Here is an 18,720-nt window from a genome sequence, read left to right on the forward strand (position 1 = left end):
TCTATATTGTTTTGTACAACCCTTTTAAACTCAGCTTTGTTGGTTGAGCACAGTGTAGACAATAGCCTACTGCTGTTGCCATTGTAATGCAGTATGTGTTGGAAGGTAAAATTGTTGTTGTTTTTATCAGTTTGTCCTTTTTTTTTACTTCTACGTCTTTTTCAAAAATGGCCACTCACTATTGTACTGGTACTACTACCCAAAATAGTATTTCTGCCTACGCCACCAATGTAATCATCCGGCTACAAACAGGTGCTACCTTCTTTTACATTAAAACTGTTCCCTTCGTCTCTTTGGATTGCCTGTATTCATTTGGGTTTGAGATTTGGATCCACAGGAAAAGATTGAAATGACACAGAGGGGTGTTTTTGGGCTGAAGACAAACAGCCTGGAACACATCAGAAACTGCAACTCTTTGACTTCGCCATTTTTTTGTATCTGCTGCTTTTTTCTGGCCGAAAAATACAACAGTGCGTAAAAGTCCAATAAAGGCAATGTGAAAATGTGTGGAAATGTGAAAACCTGACATGTAGAAAAAAACAACCCTAACATTTTAATCTTAACACCCTGTTCAAGCAAGTATATTGTATGTTTCAGAAGTTAGACGAACAAATTCTGCTATTTTGTGTTGTATGGCTCGCATACAGTCCAGATTATGGCATTTTTCTTTTGCTACTCATTTGTTAGGCCTGCCGCATGCTTCAGTAGGAATCATTTGGTTTTGATTAATGGCATCTAGACACTCAATACTTTTGAGACTCAAAGCACAACACACTAGGCCGAAGACACTCTTTCATCCAATTAGACTCAAAAATATTGTGTGGCATTTTCTTGGCCTCCTCAGGTACTCATGGTTCATTTATTGCAGAGAACAATTTTCTGTATTGTGGCTCACAAGGACTCTGTACATGGGCTATGAACTTAAACATGGAATGTATGCATTAACATGACAGCCTTTGCCATCCAGCAAAGCAGGACTCCATGTCTCTAGATGTAGAATCCCCTCTGAGCACCTCAGTTTCTCTGGAGATATAGCTTAATGGGCTACAGTCTAAATTCTTCTTTTTCTTTTTTTTTGTCTCTGTGCATTGCCAGGGTTTATCCACAGACCAGCAGAGTAACCGATCATAGAAGCACCAGATAGAACGGTCTAATGAATCTAAATTCTGTGTGACCCCATTCAATACACATTTAATAGATTTCAAAGTATTCACACCGAGGTTGGGATTTACTTCATGGACATGTATGTACATGTTGCAAATAAACAAACACACAACCAAATAAATGGCTGTCCGGGGACAATATTACCCATTTAAAAAAATAGATGAGGTTCGTAGAGACACTTTGACCTGACTTACTTGCTACGAGTTGTCAAACCTGTCCCAGAACAAAAATGCATCATCGTCTGCTCTTGTTGAATAAAATAGAAGGGCATTGTCTGTGTTTCTTGATGGACTCAATGGACTGATGAAAATATGGTTAAGAGGCTCCGACAGTGTTGTTAATTTTCATATTTATCCTAAGAGTAAAATACTATACTATGACCCCAACCCCCAATGCTGATATGTAGTAAACACTGAGATACTTCTATGATTCTAACCCTCAGCTATCTAAATTCATTGTTGATTTTAATAGCCATGTGTTTAGTCTTAATTATTCTTCTCAATCAGGACAGGAAACTAAACATATACAGTCTATTGTGTGATACTGCACACAATATCCAACTTGAAAATTGCTGGAACATTCTGAGGATGGTTTTAACTCTTACATTTAGTTTGCTTGAATCGAGCTAGAGTTTATTTGTCCCGCTGGTGCGGTTTGTTTGCGCAGGTGAGAACGTGGCAATCAAACACTGTCTCGGTACGCTTTCAATAGAACTCGGGAGCGGTGATGTGAACGTGATCCGAACTCAAACTGCACCACCTATACACACTCTGCAAATCTGATCTAATGTCTCCTGTAGTCAGGAGTGTTTAGCAATCTTCTGAGGCAGCAGAGCAGCAAACCGTAGCAGCTTGCAGTGTTTTTATCACAGAAATGGACTGTGGTCAAACTTGCTGTACATAACTCGTATCTCCGTGGTCCAACCAGCTTCCGATAAAATTGGAGACAGACGCCGGCAGAGCAGAGCAAAGTCTCAGGAACCAGAGCAGATGTAGTATCGTCTGTTGCAAAACAAAGTCTGATAATAATGAAATTAATGGATTTGACCATTACAACAGAACACAGGACCTTCTTCCTGTATTTACTTTGGTGCTCCTGCAGGTTCTTGCCTGATTTGTATGACACAATTTGGTATGCTTGGATTTTTCCTTCTTTTTTTTTAAAGATTATTTTTTTGGGGCTTTATCCCCTTTAATGGACAGGACAGCTAGGTGAGAAAGGGGGAGATATGCAGGAAAGTGTCACAGCACACAGAGGCATAAACCTCTAGGTATATGTGTGCCTGCTCTACCAAAGTGAGCCAAACCGGCCACACACTTGGATTTTTCCAGGGTTCAAACCAAACCAAATCGACTGAGGGCAACTCTCTCTAAGTTTATAACTCCCCAACTGATTCGACCCAAAGCAAACAAACTACAAGTGTGAAAACACTCTAAGTGTGAATCTTCCACTTTGAGAACCAGTCTGAATATTTTTAGCTGCAAGTTGGCGGATGTGTGCTTGTGTTTCTCAAACTAAGAACATTTGAGTCTTAAGGTGTTGTCAACATGTGGGGCACGGCTTGTGACTGAGGCTAAACAGTATCCAGCGACCCTGAGTGCTTCTCTGCTGTCAGGTCTGCAGCTCTTCCTCCAGGCTGTCTGGAGAGTCGTAATATACTCTGAGGCTCAACAGTGCTCCCCTGCTAAATCATGGTACACAGGTCACTAATTCATGATCTTTGCTACTTTTGTCTTGACCCTGCTCTCCTATCCATTTGGGGATCTTTACACAGGGCCAGATGGATATTACCTTGCATCCATACCTGCTTTCTTTCAGTAATGAACACGGTATGTTCTTTTTCTTGTTTTTCATAGATGAAAGAGATCAGAAGTCCTCAAAACAGTAATGGGCTTCTTCTGTCGGCAATAAAAAGAATTAAAGAAGAAGAAGTAAAGCCGACCTGCATCCTGTCTCTATTCACCTTACAATTACCTGTAACACAACAAGTAAAGTCTTATTTTCATAGAGACAAAAAAGCTAGTTAATTAGAGTAGAGACCCATCACAATGCAAAACACTGGAATAATGTTAATACCTTGGCTAGAGAACAAGGCTCCGTAGACTTTATAATTAAACTTTTTTGTGATAGCATTTGCTGGGACACGGCATTGCCTTCCATCACTGGACAAATTGAAATGGGAGTAGGCAGGGGAAACTTTGTTACAAATAGATATAAGGGCTGGTACCAAAACAGAAATAAATGAAATGAAAGAAAGAAAAAAAGAAGTATGAGGGAAAAGTGAAATTTAAAAGATAGAAATCTCAGCAGTTTACTGACCTGAGAAATTAGTGTTGATCATAGACTCAAAAATTACACTGGATTTAGGAATACTGATTAAATTTGGAAAACCACTGACATTGTAGACTGTTCAAGTGCACACTTCTCTCAAAAGGCTTTAACCATGTTAAAATCTATTTTTACTGATGCTCTCTGGCACCAGTGTATGCATTAGTCTCCTACTAAGTGCGAATGTCCGCGGGCAATCTCTCCATCTGGCAGTACACTGCAAGCCAGACTGTCCCAGTCACTGCCCTGTCCCTATCTCTCCATGCTGCAACCCAAAGAAATGCACAGGGCAACAACTTGCCTCTTATCTAGAACCCCCCCCACCACGGTCTCAGCACTGTCATCCGTCCCTTGGGTCCCAGAGGCTCTTTGATAGTCTTACAGGCGACATATGTGAGTCTGATTAGCATATGGCTGTGGGGTTACTGCATTCCAGACACCACAACAGGACATGGTAGTGAAGGCTGCAGGGAGGAGTGTAATTGATTCGGAGAACTGTCCCTACAGCTTGGTGTTGACAAAGGACCCTAAAATATTTTAGATATCTTTAATGTATCTGAATTAGACGTTTAGCTGCTTGCAGTATAATTACAAATAGAATAGAATATAATAGAATAGAATGCTTTTATTGTCATTATACACATGTACAATACCTGTGCAATGAGATTGAAGCAACCACTTTCCAGTGTCAACAAGATACATAAGAGGAATATAACATGGAATCAAATATAAAATATAAGTATTGAAAAAGAAAAAGGGGGGGGTACACAGTTCCTGAGATGACTATATACAGTATGTAAAATAGTAAGAAAGATAAAAATGGTTTGTATATGCAGTGTGAAATTAATATTACAGAGTTATAAAACTGCAGTTATCGGTGTATCAAAAGTATTAAATATTGCACAGTTATGAATTTGCACCGAATTTTCAGTGTTGTCGGAGAGATTGAATATTGCACTGTAATGAAATTAAATGATTAAATATTGCAGAATAATGAAAGAGCACAGGATTTCAGTGTCTAACATCACTGTGTCTATATCTGGAACGTTCTATAAAAATATCAATACAAATGTAAATGATCTTTTATGTTTTCAGTTAATTTAATGGTGTAAAATTAAAGTTTAACTTCTTATCTTTCTAACGGTATGTAGTTTTAACTCTTTACTTTAGCTTTTACTTTACAAGGGCAAGCTAAAGTATGCTATCACTGGTAAATTAGCCGTGCGCTTCCCTTGGCCATTACCGAACAGCGCTAGCTATCTCCTCGCTGTAGACACTGGGCCTTGCTGGGTATTAGCTAACGAAAGTCACATCAATGCTGTCAAAACAATCGGATATTACTTCCGTCCTTCTCAATAAAATGCCATGCTTCAACATTTCTGAATTAAGCAATAAGAGCTTCTGAATGTCCAGGAGAGTAAAACTAGAAACTTTCTAGAGGGTAAGATCATCGCCCAAATGTTCTTACGTCTTTCCCTCATCAGAGTAACTTTCATATACTAATCACACCTCTAAATGTCCATGAACATATAGGAAAATTCATACATAGATTGTTAGATGGGTATAGAGCAATTCTGCTAACATTTTGGTGATGACCGGAAATGTAAAGTACAGGGAAAAGACCGGAAAGTGCGACAGGTCGGAAGAGTCCAGATATGGCCAATAGCAGCAAGTGGTGTCCGAACGTCGACAGATTGACGCTAAAGTATTAAATATTAAGTATTGCACAATAGGCGGAAAGAAGAAAGGCCAGGGCTTCAATATAGTGTTTGCATGTTTTGTTAAAGTAACACGCCAACTAATGAGAGTGAAGCTTATTCACAGTATCCCCCAGAGTTAGAAAAGTCGATACATACCTTGCTCATCTCCGTGCGTGCTGTAACTCTGTTTGATGCCCCCAGCATTAGCTTAGCCTAGCAAAGATCCTGAAAGTACCTAGTTCCAACTAGCTACTGCCACGAATAAGTGCCAAATGACGCCAACATGCTCCTATTTACATGTTGTCATTTGTATAGTCACAGGGTGTACAAATAACATGAGACACAGCAACGAGCTGTCTAACTCTGGGGGATACGATGAATAAGCTAAAGTCCCAATAAGTCAGCGTGTTCCTTTAACATTTTATGCTGCATACATTTTCATTTTGTTGACCTTATTTATTTGTCGTGATCTTTTCAAGGGAGCTAAATGTCTTAGAAATGTCAGCGAGTAAGCATTCCATGCTTATGTAAATTTCAGCAAAGTAATACTATATCAAATTCATCTTATTAGTCATTTTTAAATGACAAGAAATAGATTGAAACAGCTACTAAATCACAGCAGTGAATTTCTTTAAGCAATGCTAAAAATGCTACTGCAATCTAATTAAATCTACAACTGTGAAGATTGGGTACAGCATTTAAAATTAGATGTCGTATGAGTGTACAGTATGAGAATATACAAATGGAGACATGATCAGACATGTAAGAGAACAATTTTTTTGTGAAAAGAGTTTTTGGGAAAGTGGGGCTATGCTGGACTCAAGGCTCCCAAGGATTTAATGCAGTTTGATTTTGGACAGAGTTAAGTGAATGTACTTTAGGCTTTGGCTAGCAAACAAAATGTTCAAAAATACCAAAGAGGCTGTGTTGTTCAGGTACCATGAGACAATGACATATAATCTAGGAAATGAGTTTAACGGCTTATGTGACACTAAAACACTGCACAGTGGTTTATAATACTCACAATATTTTACAAATTTCTCTGTCTCAACCATCACAAGGCAAACTGTACAAATAGACTATTTAAATGCCAAAGTAATCCACCAGAAACGTGGGCAAGCACTTATTCTATTGGCCAACACAGCACCTTGCCGAATGGAGTCCTATTGCCACAAAGGTTGAGCTTCAGGTCTGTTAAATTTCGTTGCAGTTAAACCATTTGTCACTTGTGTCAATCTATGTTTGTAATTCCAGTGTGCACAGTATTTGATCTCCGAGATGAACGATAGGAGTTTTGTCGTCTTTACCCATAAGCCTAGATGTACACAGTAGATTGTCTGTTGGGCAAACTGTGTGCCGACAACTATTCAAATTTTGACTTTTTCCCCTGATGTGATAGTTTAAACAAAGCAAACCAGAAAGGGCTCTTGGTACAATCTAAAATACCCCAGTAGATGCAGTGGTCAGTACATCTGGGTCTTTATCCTGGAGCAAAACTGGAATATCTATTAAAAGAGTATTCAAGAGTGGGGGCAATGATCATCTTTTAAATTGTTTTAATAAAAAAAGAAAAACAAACTGTGATAGGCATCAATTCTAATATTTATCTCTTAAAGGCCACAGATTACATCTCTGGACAACTTTTACCAGCATTTATCCTTGTCAAATGTCACCATAGATTATTGTTAGCAGTCATTTTTCTCATGGATTTTAGTTCTTAATCCTGGAGGAAGAACTCTCATATTTTGTGGTTTTGTCAAATGATGTTCCAATACTTACTGCTAGTGATAGTAAAAGGTCACAGCAAGAGTAGCAATGTTTTTTTATGTCATATTCTGTCTCCACAATCAATATTTCCTACTATTTATATAGTATCTATTGAAGGGGCTCACAGTAAGGTTAACCTTTACTATGAATTCAATAGAAATACGTCTGCAGCCTCCGTCCCACATTGTGCTGTATTTAGCAAAAAAAATGTGTGCAGTGATGTAGGTAAAACAATATATTGATTACATTACATACATACAAATAATTGCCTTGGTATAAATACATGTAAAAATAGAACCCATTACTATAGATGTTGATATAAGTTGTCAGTGTTTTTGGCATTCTTCTCGGGCATTAAATCAATTTTACCTTGCTTGTTTTTCTACCAAAAATATTGGCGATATTGGATTGATTATGGGAATAATGTTATGTGCTCATTGTCAGACAGAATTGCACCAATGTGTCAATCGTCATTGAATGTGTTACACAAGGTCTTTTATTGCAAAGCTGACATCGTCAAAGCAGTGTGCTGTTATCTCTTGGGAGACTTACAGGACCAGAGCATGATTGTCTTCCTGAATGACTGGCCCTCTTTACAAATGAAAACTAGAACAGAAGCATAATTAAAAGCTGCTTTATATTCTGAAATGGTTCCCTTACTTACCAGGTGAGCAATGCCTTGCCGCACATTGCCTTGGGTGTCTTTGGACTGCTTGGGTGGGTTTCAGTTTAGATCAAATGGAATCAAACAGTACGTATGAAACAGAATATTTGTAAGAATTTTGATAAAAGGTCAGTAACAAGAAAGATTAAAAGAGAATGGAAAATTTAAAGTAAATAATTTAGGAAAAGTCTCCAAACAGCCAACCATCTTTTTGGGTGCTACCCACTGACTTTCCTTATCTAAAGCTTTAGAGGTTTGGTTCAAAGCGTGTTGGCCATTCATCAACAGGATTCTAGGCAATATATGTGTGGTCTTCCTCTGCTTTTGCCCTTTTTGTGTACTTCATGTTTGCAATGCAGCATGGGTGCCGTACTTCTAGTCTGTGTGTATAATGCACTTTTTTATTTTTCTGCATCTGATTTGCCAGGGGGACAGGGGGATGAATTATCCAAATGGACTTTTGCAAACATTAATGCCATGCATTAGTAATTTTATATTGAAGTAATTCTAAGAGTTGTGTTTCAACTTGACATACTATTAGTATGTTTCACAATGTTTTATTCAGCTTATGGACAGTTGTTATAATTCAAACAAAGGAGCAGGATGAACCACAAAATCATATTTTCCCAACCCCTTTCTCAGATACAACAAACAGAAAAAGATAGAGAGTGAGACAAAAAATAAAAGAAAGAAAAAATGAATAAAAAGTAAATAATATAACATCATGATAACAAAATAATAATTTAAAGAAAATAAATGTATCTGGCAACCGTGTGGATACACTGACATCAAAGAGTTCCTTGAAGCTCAAATGCTCAAAGAGCAATGATCTCTCTTTTGGGGAGATGTGAAAATGTAATCAAACCCTCTTCAAAACCCTGAGCCTCTAAGGCTAGGTGATGGAACAGGTCAAAGCCTTTAAATACCTGGGAACAGAGATAGCCTGCCCTCTGTCTTTCTCCAAAAATGCTGACAGTGTGCAAGAAACCCGAGCACAGCCCGTTAGTAGGGAAATTCAAAGCCCCAAGTCATGATTGGTGTACAGAGCCCCTTTTGGCCCCAAATGTCAGAGTCCATAAGGTGCAGATGTTAATTTCACCACATCAAGTCTGGCCAAGCTGATTTTCAGACTAATTTTAACAGCTTAATCTCTTATTGATTCTATATTACATCCTGCTACAACTTTGCCTGCTTAAAATGCAAAGCAAAACTCTTGAATGCTTTTGATCGACATTTATGGAACGCTGGGTATGACTTTAGAAATCCTAGTTGTAAAAAATAGAAAATTAAGTGCATGTGCTTACACATTGCTTTTATATCCGGCCCCTGTCCTGCACTTGGTTGGGCAATTGGTTAGCCCTGATTAAGTTGGCAAACATTACTGTAGTGGGGTGTTTGAGTCTCAGACAGATAATGTTCTAATTTGTATAGGCTTCGCCCTTTAAGGGCTGTCGCTGCTGGGTTAATTCCTTCGTGCATGCCCAATTGTGAAGATTTTCTTTCCCACCCTTGCACTCGGCACAGGCCTCAACTATGTCCGCAGATAGCCTGTACACGCTGCAAGTCTTGCCGCGGGCCCGTCCACGCCGGCCTGATGCTCGCCACCTGGCTCACTCAGCGGTTATTATGCGCCAAAGCATGTGTGTTTTTCTTGCTGTCCCATCCCCCCCTGCACTTGGTGGCTGAGAGGAATGCGGTTGTCTCTTAATTATCAATAATGATAATATTTTATCACTAATGATGCACTCCCACAATCATGACTTGGGCCCTACAATCAGTATAAGGCCAATTCATAATCACGGCAGGTTTATATTGAAATTATATGTTTTTTGATACATTAACTTCTCATTGCCCTAACCCAATACCAACAGCTCTTAAAGTGCAAAGCCTATACAAAATATAACGATAGTTACATATTTTAACTCCAGATTCTATGAGTATAGGTGCAACCCTCTAAGCTTTGGGCCACCTGCCCCACTAACATTGGCTGAAGAAGATGCTGATGTTGGGAGCAGAGCAACAATTCTGCTCCTGTAATATACAGTATCTGCTGATGTAGTTGAGGCGCATGCTGAGAAAATCTTCACGACTGCGCCTGCATGACGGGATTAACCCAATAGTGACAGCCTTTAGAGGGCTGCGTCTATACTCATAGATTTGTGAGTTAGCATACGGAACAAACAATAGTTGCGTATCCTGTCTTTAAAAGTATCTACATCAATATTTCACATATTATTTGGGTAATATTTTATTGCCTGGATTCCTATTTAAAAAATACAAGCTTGCCATTTAAAATGTACTTGTTGCACCTGCTCACACATACGGTTTGGCTTATTTCACTCCTTTTTATATGACAATTTAACATGAGGTATACATTGGTTGTTTTTAAGGGGACATATTAGGCTTTTCTGTCTTTTCTGTCATACTGTATGCATACAATGTTATAATGTTGGATTTTCAAATAATAAGGTAAACGTATTTTAGACAAATCCCTGTGGGCGTAAACATTCAGATATTTTGATATTCTGAATGCTCTGGTTTTAACAGTTTTTCTACCCTTGGCTACAACTTACACAATTCTAAGCCAGCCTTCTATGATTTGTCATCTGCTCCAAGTAGGCGGGACTGGAGTTCATATTTTTTTTGTGGTGTGACATTGTCATGCTACCAGCAGTAAAATATGTCAATCTTGGCTGCCAGCATTGTTAAATTACTCCTAAAACATTTTCTGTTAAAGTAGTATCAGGTTTAAAAGCTTTTATTCATTTTGACTGTTGAAATCACTGCTTTATTCTATTGTTGTCCACTGCTATCTATAGAAGCTACATGGCTAATCGCAGTAAACAATGTAAACCGTGCTGCCAATGTTGTTAAATTCTCTCCAATTCCAGGTCACATTACTGCTGAAACATGTCGAATTGGTTAGTGTTTGATTCAGAATCCTTTATTTGTGATTTCTGATGGTAGAAAGTGTTGCTTTGTTCCATTACAATCTAACGTTGGGATACTGCTATCTATCAAGTAGCTACATGCTAACACGACATAGCTGTAATATCGGCCAGTGTTGGTCATTTCTCCTCAAATTCCAGTCACTTTACTGCTGGAACATGTACAGTTGTGGAATATTTGGTTTAGAAGCCTTTAATGAGGATTTTTCACGGCACAAAGTATTGCTGCTGCTGCTGCAGAGTCAGAGCAGACTGGCCTTTTTGGGAGGGGGGGCCTTAAGAACAGGCGCTCTTAGGCAAGTGTTGTTTTTTTTTACACTAAAGCATGTAAAAATGCAAACAAAATCCTGAAAATGCCTTTTAAAATGAAAAGAAATATACATTGATAGATTTAGGTTTGAAATGTGATACATTTTTATCACACTTAAATATGTATCAGTTTATTCTATTAAATTTCAAATTTTTGTATTAGAACAAACCACCAATCATTTAGCTCACTTTATTTTTTTTGTCAGTACCTGTGGTCACCCTGCTCTGTTTACTTCACATGTCAGTAATTCTCTAGGTGGATGCCTTTGCTCCCATGGTTTCTGCACACGTTCCGCCCCTTCTGACTGAGTGTTAGGTCATTAGAACTAGATGTCAGCGTTGCAGAAATGAAATCCCCCAAACTGTCATTCTCCCTAGCAGCATAACAGGTCTTCTCTTCTTTCCTCGGTTTCATCCTTTCCATCTCTATCGCTCTTTCCCAGACCATCCACTAGCTCCCCTCCGACATCTCTCTCTCCTATCTACCTCCCTTCACTTCATCTTCTCCTCCTCCTCCCACCTCCCTCTCTGACTGTCTTTGTGTCTTTATATTTCTCCCTCTCTCTCTCCCTATCATCATCTGTGTTTCATTGCTTGCTTTCATCATGTCCAATAGCCACCTCAATGCCCCTGTGGACCAAAGGCTCTCTCTCCCTTTTCACTTGTGACCTTGCTCGTTGTGGCTAGACAGTGGTGGACGTGGTACTCCTGATACCAAAGAAGGGGGCCCAGTGGCTCCAAAGGAATGAATGATTAATTTCTTTCTTTTCCTAGTGGGTGAATGAGCTATGTCCCCTTGGAGAACTCTGTAGATAATGGTGTAGAATTGACATAATTTATGTGTGACTCGGATGTCTGATAGAAAGAGTAAAATTCTGAGTCCAGCTTTAAAAATACATTTTTCACTTGAAGAGTGTAAAAAGAAAGACATCCTACATGTACATGCATGGTCCATGTATCAGTAAAGAGAGACATTAAAGATTAGGAACTAGCAATGATAAGTGGCATAGGAACAAACAGAAATTGAGATTTAATCTCTAACATATGAATAATTTATCCAGTTGTGAATGATCACATATGACCAGTTTATTGATTTAACATTTTGTAAAGAACAGGCTCATGTTAGGGACATCCAGTCATTCATTCGCCCATCACGTTCGAGTGCTCAAGCCTATTCCAGTACACATTGGGTGATAGGCAGAGGTCACGGGTATTGGCTAACAAGTATAGACAGACAACCACATTCTCTCACACACACACACACACACACACACACACACACACACACACACACACACACACACACACACACACACACTCTCAATAGCCTAGCAGAGAGTTTGCCTGGAGTTTGTAAGTGTTCCGTCATGTTTTAAGTTAGTAACACTATTACATAAATAGGGTGGTCACTACTATGGCAGTTGTTCTCAAGCTACATTGATCCCCTGTAATGTTACTGCGTTGCACTTGCACTTTTGCACCCCAGAATAAAATTAGTGGTGCTAGAGCGAACGCTCATGACTGTGGCCTTTACCTTGCTAATGAATTGGATTCCCCTTATACACCACCAGTCCGTTTTCGTTCTGATTCTCCCCACGATTTCAGTCTGTTCGGCATTTTGTCTATCAGCTTCCAAAATTTGTAAATCCTCGTCTGTGTATTCTGGCTCAAAATTCTATTTTCTAGATCTTGGTTTGATACCAAGTAAAAATCCTCTGACAAATCTTCAAAGTCAGCCATGATCACCAGTGTTGTTCGCTACTAGCTAGCTATTCACATTGGTTTTGTTGACGGAAGTAACTGTGCTTTTCGGTGTTACGCTAATTACTCTTTCTTAAACTGTCTATATAATCACTCTGCCCAAGCAGCACTGCTTCAGTTTTCTGAGAATATAGTTCCCAGTTAGTATGCAGTAAGAATATGGTTATGTCTCATGTGACCTTGCTATTTGTACACCCTGTGACTATACAAATCAAATAATGTAAATAGGAACATGTTGGCGTTAATTTGTCACTTATTGAGAGCAGTAGCTAGTTGGAACCAGTTACCTGCAGGATCTTTGCTAGGCTAAGCTAATGGTGGGGGCGTCAGACAGAGTTACAGCACGGAGATGAGAAGGGTATGTATCAACTTGTATAACTCTGGGGATACGGTGAGTAAGCTTCAGTCCCAAAAAATGAATGTGTTCCTTTAAAAAACTGGCACTGCACTGTCTTTGTGGTTACACTCACACATTGACTGTACAGGTGAAAACAGCAGAGCTTGTTGATTTGTGGAGCTATTTTCTCTGGGAAACGACTGCAAGGTCAAGTGCTGTCAAAACATTTAGCTAGGCAGTGATATAGCAACAGCACTCTGGATTTAATGTACAAGTAACAAAGGTCTTCTAAATGATGACTGTACCCCTGCTCTGATCCATCACCATAATGCTAATCAGGCTTGTCCCCATGGCAAGAGGCATCGCCAAGCCACATCATTTGAAAAAGCCTCATTTGCGCCAGCAAGCCATTTAGGCTCAATTCCCCATGAGTGAAAGCTTGATATAGGAATTCTCAGTTGTTCTGGCTTTTAGATGATTTGCAAATTTGTGAGGAATGCAAAATAGTTACACAACTGGTAGACATTTGTCTTGTTGATACTTGTTTGACCAAGGTGTGAGTAGTAATTTCTGGAACATCAGTGACGTGCATGGGGAGCCGGTGTTCCATGCCAGCAGCATGCAAACCATTTATCTCTCTTACGTAGTGCATGGCATCTCTTTTAGGTAAGCAGTAATTTATAACACAGGCGATGACAGGCAGCAAAATACCTCACATGTTTTCAAAGGTGATACGAGAGGGGCATGTCTAAACGTCCCTGTCCTCCATCTGTCTCCATTGGCCTTTCGATATGCTTACTTGAATCTCTTTATCCAAGGCTCTCTGGCACCAGCATCCTTTGAATGGCTCTATAGGCAGAAAGGCAGAGAGCACTTTACTCCCACACTCATCTGCAGATTTGAGTGGTGGGATGTGGCCAGGGGAATGCAGAGTGGGACAGATCATTTAGAAGTAATGTATCACTGGAATATAATCAGTCAGACACACAGGGAAGCAATTTCACACAGCTAAGGTGATACTACTTCGTTGTGACTAATGCTGATACTAAGCTGAGGATTCAGTAATCTGTTGAAATTTTACATGCATTTTCAAAATTATGATGGGTAAGATTACAAAAAAGTATATGCTCTACTTGTGTCGTCTAGCAAATGAGAGACATTGAATGAATCCTGACTAAAATAGTAAATATAAAATATATGGGTAAGGGATTTACTGAGGGGTTTAATGAGCATGAAAATGATATGAAACACATTTTTTGCACTTATCAGATCACAATCTATTTGAACAACTATGGGACCTTTTGGAGTGACATGTTTGACACTGCTCTACCATCATTAAAACATCAAACAAAGTTTTAGAAAAATGGTGTTGCAAGCCTTCGGTTCCTGAGACTTCTACGTCAAAAGGTGAATTAAAGCTGATCTGATGGCTCGTGGTGGTGTATCCCCTGACTGAAGCCAAATCAAACCAACTATGCTTTTGTTTTCATCAATAGTATAAGTCTTGACATCATGACATGGACACGTAATAAATGCGACACAAATTAATAAATCAACAAATAAAAACATCAATACACCAATAACAAAAATTACAATAATGAATGAGAAAAGTAAGAAAAGATAAAAAAAAAAAAAAAAACAATACAATCAATACAAATGTGCCATCAGATTTCTAAGTACCAAACGCCACTTTAAAAAGATGCGTCTTAAGTCTTGATTTAAAAAGACCCAGGTCAGTAATGATACGCATCTCACTGGGCAGCTTATTCCAGAGCTTAGGTCCAGAAACCGAAAAAGCGCGGTCACCCCAGTGTTTCAATTTTGACCTGGGCACTTCCAACATGAGTTGATTAGATAACCTCAACGTCCTACCATAATTACGAATAGTCAGCATCTCTAAAATGTAAGATGGGGCAAGGCCATTAAGAGCTTTAAACTCTACAAACAAACAATACAATTTTATACTTAATTCTTAGGTGTACTGGGAGCCAATGGAGAGAATAAAGAATCGGAGTTATGTGGTCTCGTTTTTTCGTGCCCGTTAACAGGCGGGCTGCTGCATTTTGGACAAGTTGGAGACGGTCAACAGAGGACTGGGAAACACCCATATACAGGGCATTGCAATAGTCCAGTCTAGAGCTTATTAAAGCGAGAATAGCCTTCTCAAGGTCATGACGGTTTAAAAACGATTTTACCTTTGTCAGAAGGCGCAGTTTAAAAAAGCTCGATCTAACAACATTATCAATCTGTTTGTTGAATTTAAAGGAACTATCAAAAATCATTCCTAAGTTCTTTACTAAATAAATAAATTAGACAACAACACACTGGAAATCCTAAAACTAACAAATGACAATAGAGTACTTATCCAGACCCACAGGCATGTCTGATGTAGGCCTGCCTCCCCTCACTGTAGAAATGGGCTTCAGACCCACAGGCATGTCTGATGTAGGCCTGCCTCCCCTTACTGTAAAAATGGGCTTTGGCTGTGTGGGAAAAAAAAAACTGGCTCAATTGTCAGAAAGGCTAAGTGCTAAGGCAACACTGTTAGTCATCGATTGCAAGCGATAAGGTGGAGGGTCATATGCTATTTCCTTTGGGAGCCTGTTCCTTCTCTTGTGTTTGGCTGGCTGGCTGTGTGTGTGTGTGTGTGTGTGTGTGTGTGTGTGTGTGTGTGTGTGTGTGTGTACATATAAAAATATACTTGAGGTCTCACACAAAGTATGAAAGAATGCAATCATTCTTCCTTGTAGAGAGCACCATTGAATCTGAAGTGCTACAGAGCTATTTGATTTTAACATGCTTTTTCCACTGCTGAGTGTTGTTCATCTTGATTTGGCTGCTGTGGTTGGTTGATTCCTGCTGGGGCCAACAGGCCATGCTATGTAATCATGTGCAGGTGTTTTACATAGCTTCCAACTCTTAAGATTATTAAAGAGCTGCAGTTTTCTTAATACTTAAATAATTTTCCAAACATATATTTCCCCCCAATTATTTCAAGCATAGTCTGAGGCTGAAATAAATTACAACCCTATTTTGTAAATTTTCACATAGTCAGAAAATGTCAAAAAGACAGTGCTGATTTTGCACAGCACGTATTTTAAGTTTATTTGTCGTATTTGTCTATAGTTACATAAGTTCTTTAATATATATTTGTCTACATTAGACCTTTAATACATATTTGTTTGAGTGTTGCTTGATAACCCAGTGTCTCTAAGAAAAGTGTAATCTCGGCTATTTTTAAGAACCCAATTAAAAAGCTTTATTGTTTTTATGACCCTCCTGGTTTTAAACCCTGAGTAAAAAACATGAAAAGGTTACCAAGCATTAGGGCAATTTAGTGGTCAGGGCAGGTATCTTGCACACAGCTGTTCTAAATTGCATGCATCAACAGCAAAGTGAAACAAAATCACAATTGGACAAGGCTTCACTTCCTATTGCCGTTAGCTGGGAAACTAGAACATGGCAATACGACAGGTATCTTTGTTTATCTCAGGGTTAACAAAAGAGCTGCCAGCAAATGTGACAGGCTAGTCAGCTAACATTCAAATTCAAATCCACATGTCCTTGCCTGTATAAAACAAAGGGAGCATGAAATCATGTTACTGTTAATCTGATGGACAGCATAAGTGACCCAGCATACTGTATTTCTAGGGAATGATAATCTATAAAGTGCTACACAACCTCTTTTTCACAGAAATGGAAAATGCTGAATACTACTTACATCTCCCTTCATTCTTTACAATACCTTTTTATTTTGTATTTATTTATTCTTTATTTATCCAAAAATGTCCCATTGAAATACAATAACTCTTCTCTCAAGGAGTCATGGTCAAGATGGACAGCATAATAAGGGCGGGGGCCGGGGGGGGGGGGGGGGGGGGGGGGGGGGTAACATCACAATAAAAACAACCAAAACACAACAACAGACACAAAACATACAGGAAACAGAGACTAGAAGAAGCATGGCAAATAATGAGCATACAATTTTAATGAGGTACATTGGGCTTCACTATATTTTTCTACTTTAGTAATAAGTTGCATTGAAGGAATGACTTATAACAATTGTGTTAGTCTCTGGAGCTGTAGTACTGATATTTTGTTGTATTCCCAGTCTCAATGTCCATTCTTTAAGTGGCTTCTTTCAAAGCGATGCACACATGGTTGGTTTCCTAAAAGGCCTTAAACCTGCTTCACTATATTTGCGTCACTGCCCTTCAGTCTGTGGAGGGTATCCCACTTGTATGGACTCTACAATAAATGCATATTTATGGGCTCAAGCAATTGGTATTCTTCACAATCAGTGTTTCAATAACTATAGTAACAAGGCATTTGTTGCTATGAAATGGAGACCAAGGATTGGCCTAATAAAATTGTATTTTCTGGATTACCACACAATCAAATCACATCAAATTGAGGATTTGATAAACTGCAAACATCATGCACACTATCATAACAACACATTTTCATAGGCAGACTAAGTACATACAATCTGTGACGTTCAGAGTAGTTTAAAATAGTTTGGATATATATTTGGTTCATCTTCAGCCATGATATTTAGTCTGCATCACAATAAACTTATTTGACGTAAGTGACGGTTACATTTAGGCACCATATTGTGTCCAGTTAAATATAGGCACCATAACTATTGGTTAAGATTAGGGAAAAGTTAATAAAAACTTCTGTACGCAACCTATTCACGCAGTGACATTGAATGCCACGTACAGCTTTGTTGGTCACCTGACTTCCTCCTTTCTCCCGTCATACTTCAACGTCAGTATGGGTCACAGTGTGTCACTTTCTGTAGGCATATGTACGAACACTCAATGAGCATAACCTGCTATTTTCAAAACGCTGACTAAAACCAGGTGAACTCCAAAGGACCATAGCAGCATTCATGTGCAAGAATAAATAGCCAATGTCTGATCTAGAATTAGAAGAGTGCCCTGTAAGAAACTGCACAAGAGAGCACCTTTTAACAAGGACTCATCTTTCATGGTCATGAGCCGACAGTACATCCCTGCTCTGCTCTGTTTCACAAATCTTGCAGAATGTACTCAGTGATATGTATACACATGTCCGAAGAGGTTACACAACAACAGTGTTGCTGATTCGAATTTTTGATTAACCACCATACTATTATTTGTGCTCCAGATAAATGGGGATCTGCATGCACTAGCTTTAACAAGACTGTGGAACAGTGATAGGCGTAAAACCTACCACCATAAAAGCATATTGACCTCCAATGTATCTACCAGGTGATTGATTATGAGTAATAATTTGAGCAATTTATAGTTACACAGAGGCTTATTACAAATGGATTTTGCATTGTACTTTTCAGAATTGAAGGGCCAAAGTGATATTTAGCAAACGGGGAAATTTAATTCTTTCCTCTATCTCTTACCACTGCAGCAGAAAGTCTTTAAATTATTATCACCAACAGAAAATACATTGTGATTAGAGAATATTAACAGGTAATATATGACTGTACTACAGTAATAGTAAAAGCTACTGCTGGGACTTTTCCATTAGTTGGGTAACACAGTCAATTTAGATCAACTTCAAGTAAAATCGGCTTTACTGAAATAGATCAAGGGGAAGTAGCAGGATAAAGAAGGTTGAAAAGTCTTAAAAATATTGAGACATAGGACATACACATAAAATCTGTAAACAGTGTTTACCTCATCTTCTTTGAGAAAGTTTGACAAATAGGCTGAACTTGGGCTGCAAACAGCGCTAAGATCA

The sequence above is a fragment of the Etheostoma cragini genome, chromosome 8 (assembly GCF_013103735.1).
Source record: "Etheostoma cragini isolate CJK2018 chromosome 8, CSU_Ecrag_1.0, whole genome shotgun sequence".
NCBI lineage: Eukaryota > Metazoa > Chordata > Actinopteri > Perciformes > Percidae > Etheostoma > Etheostoma cragini.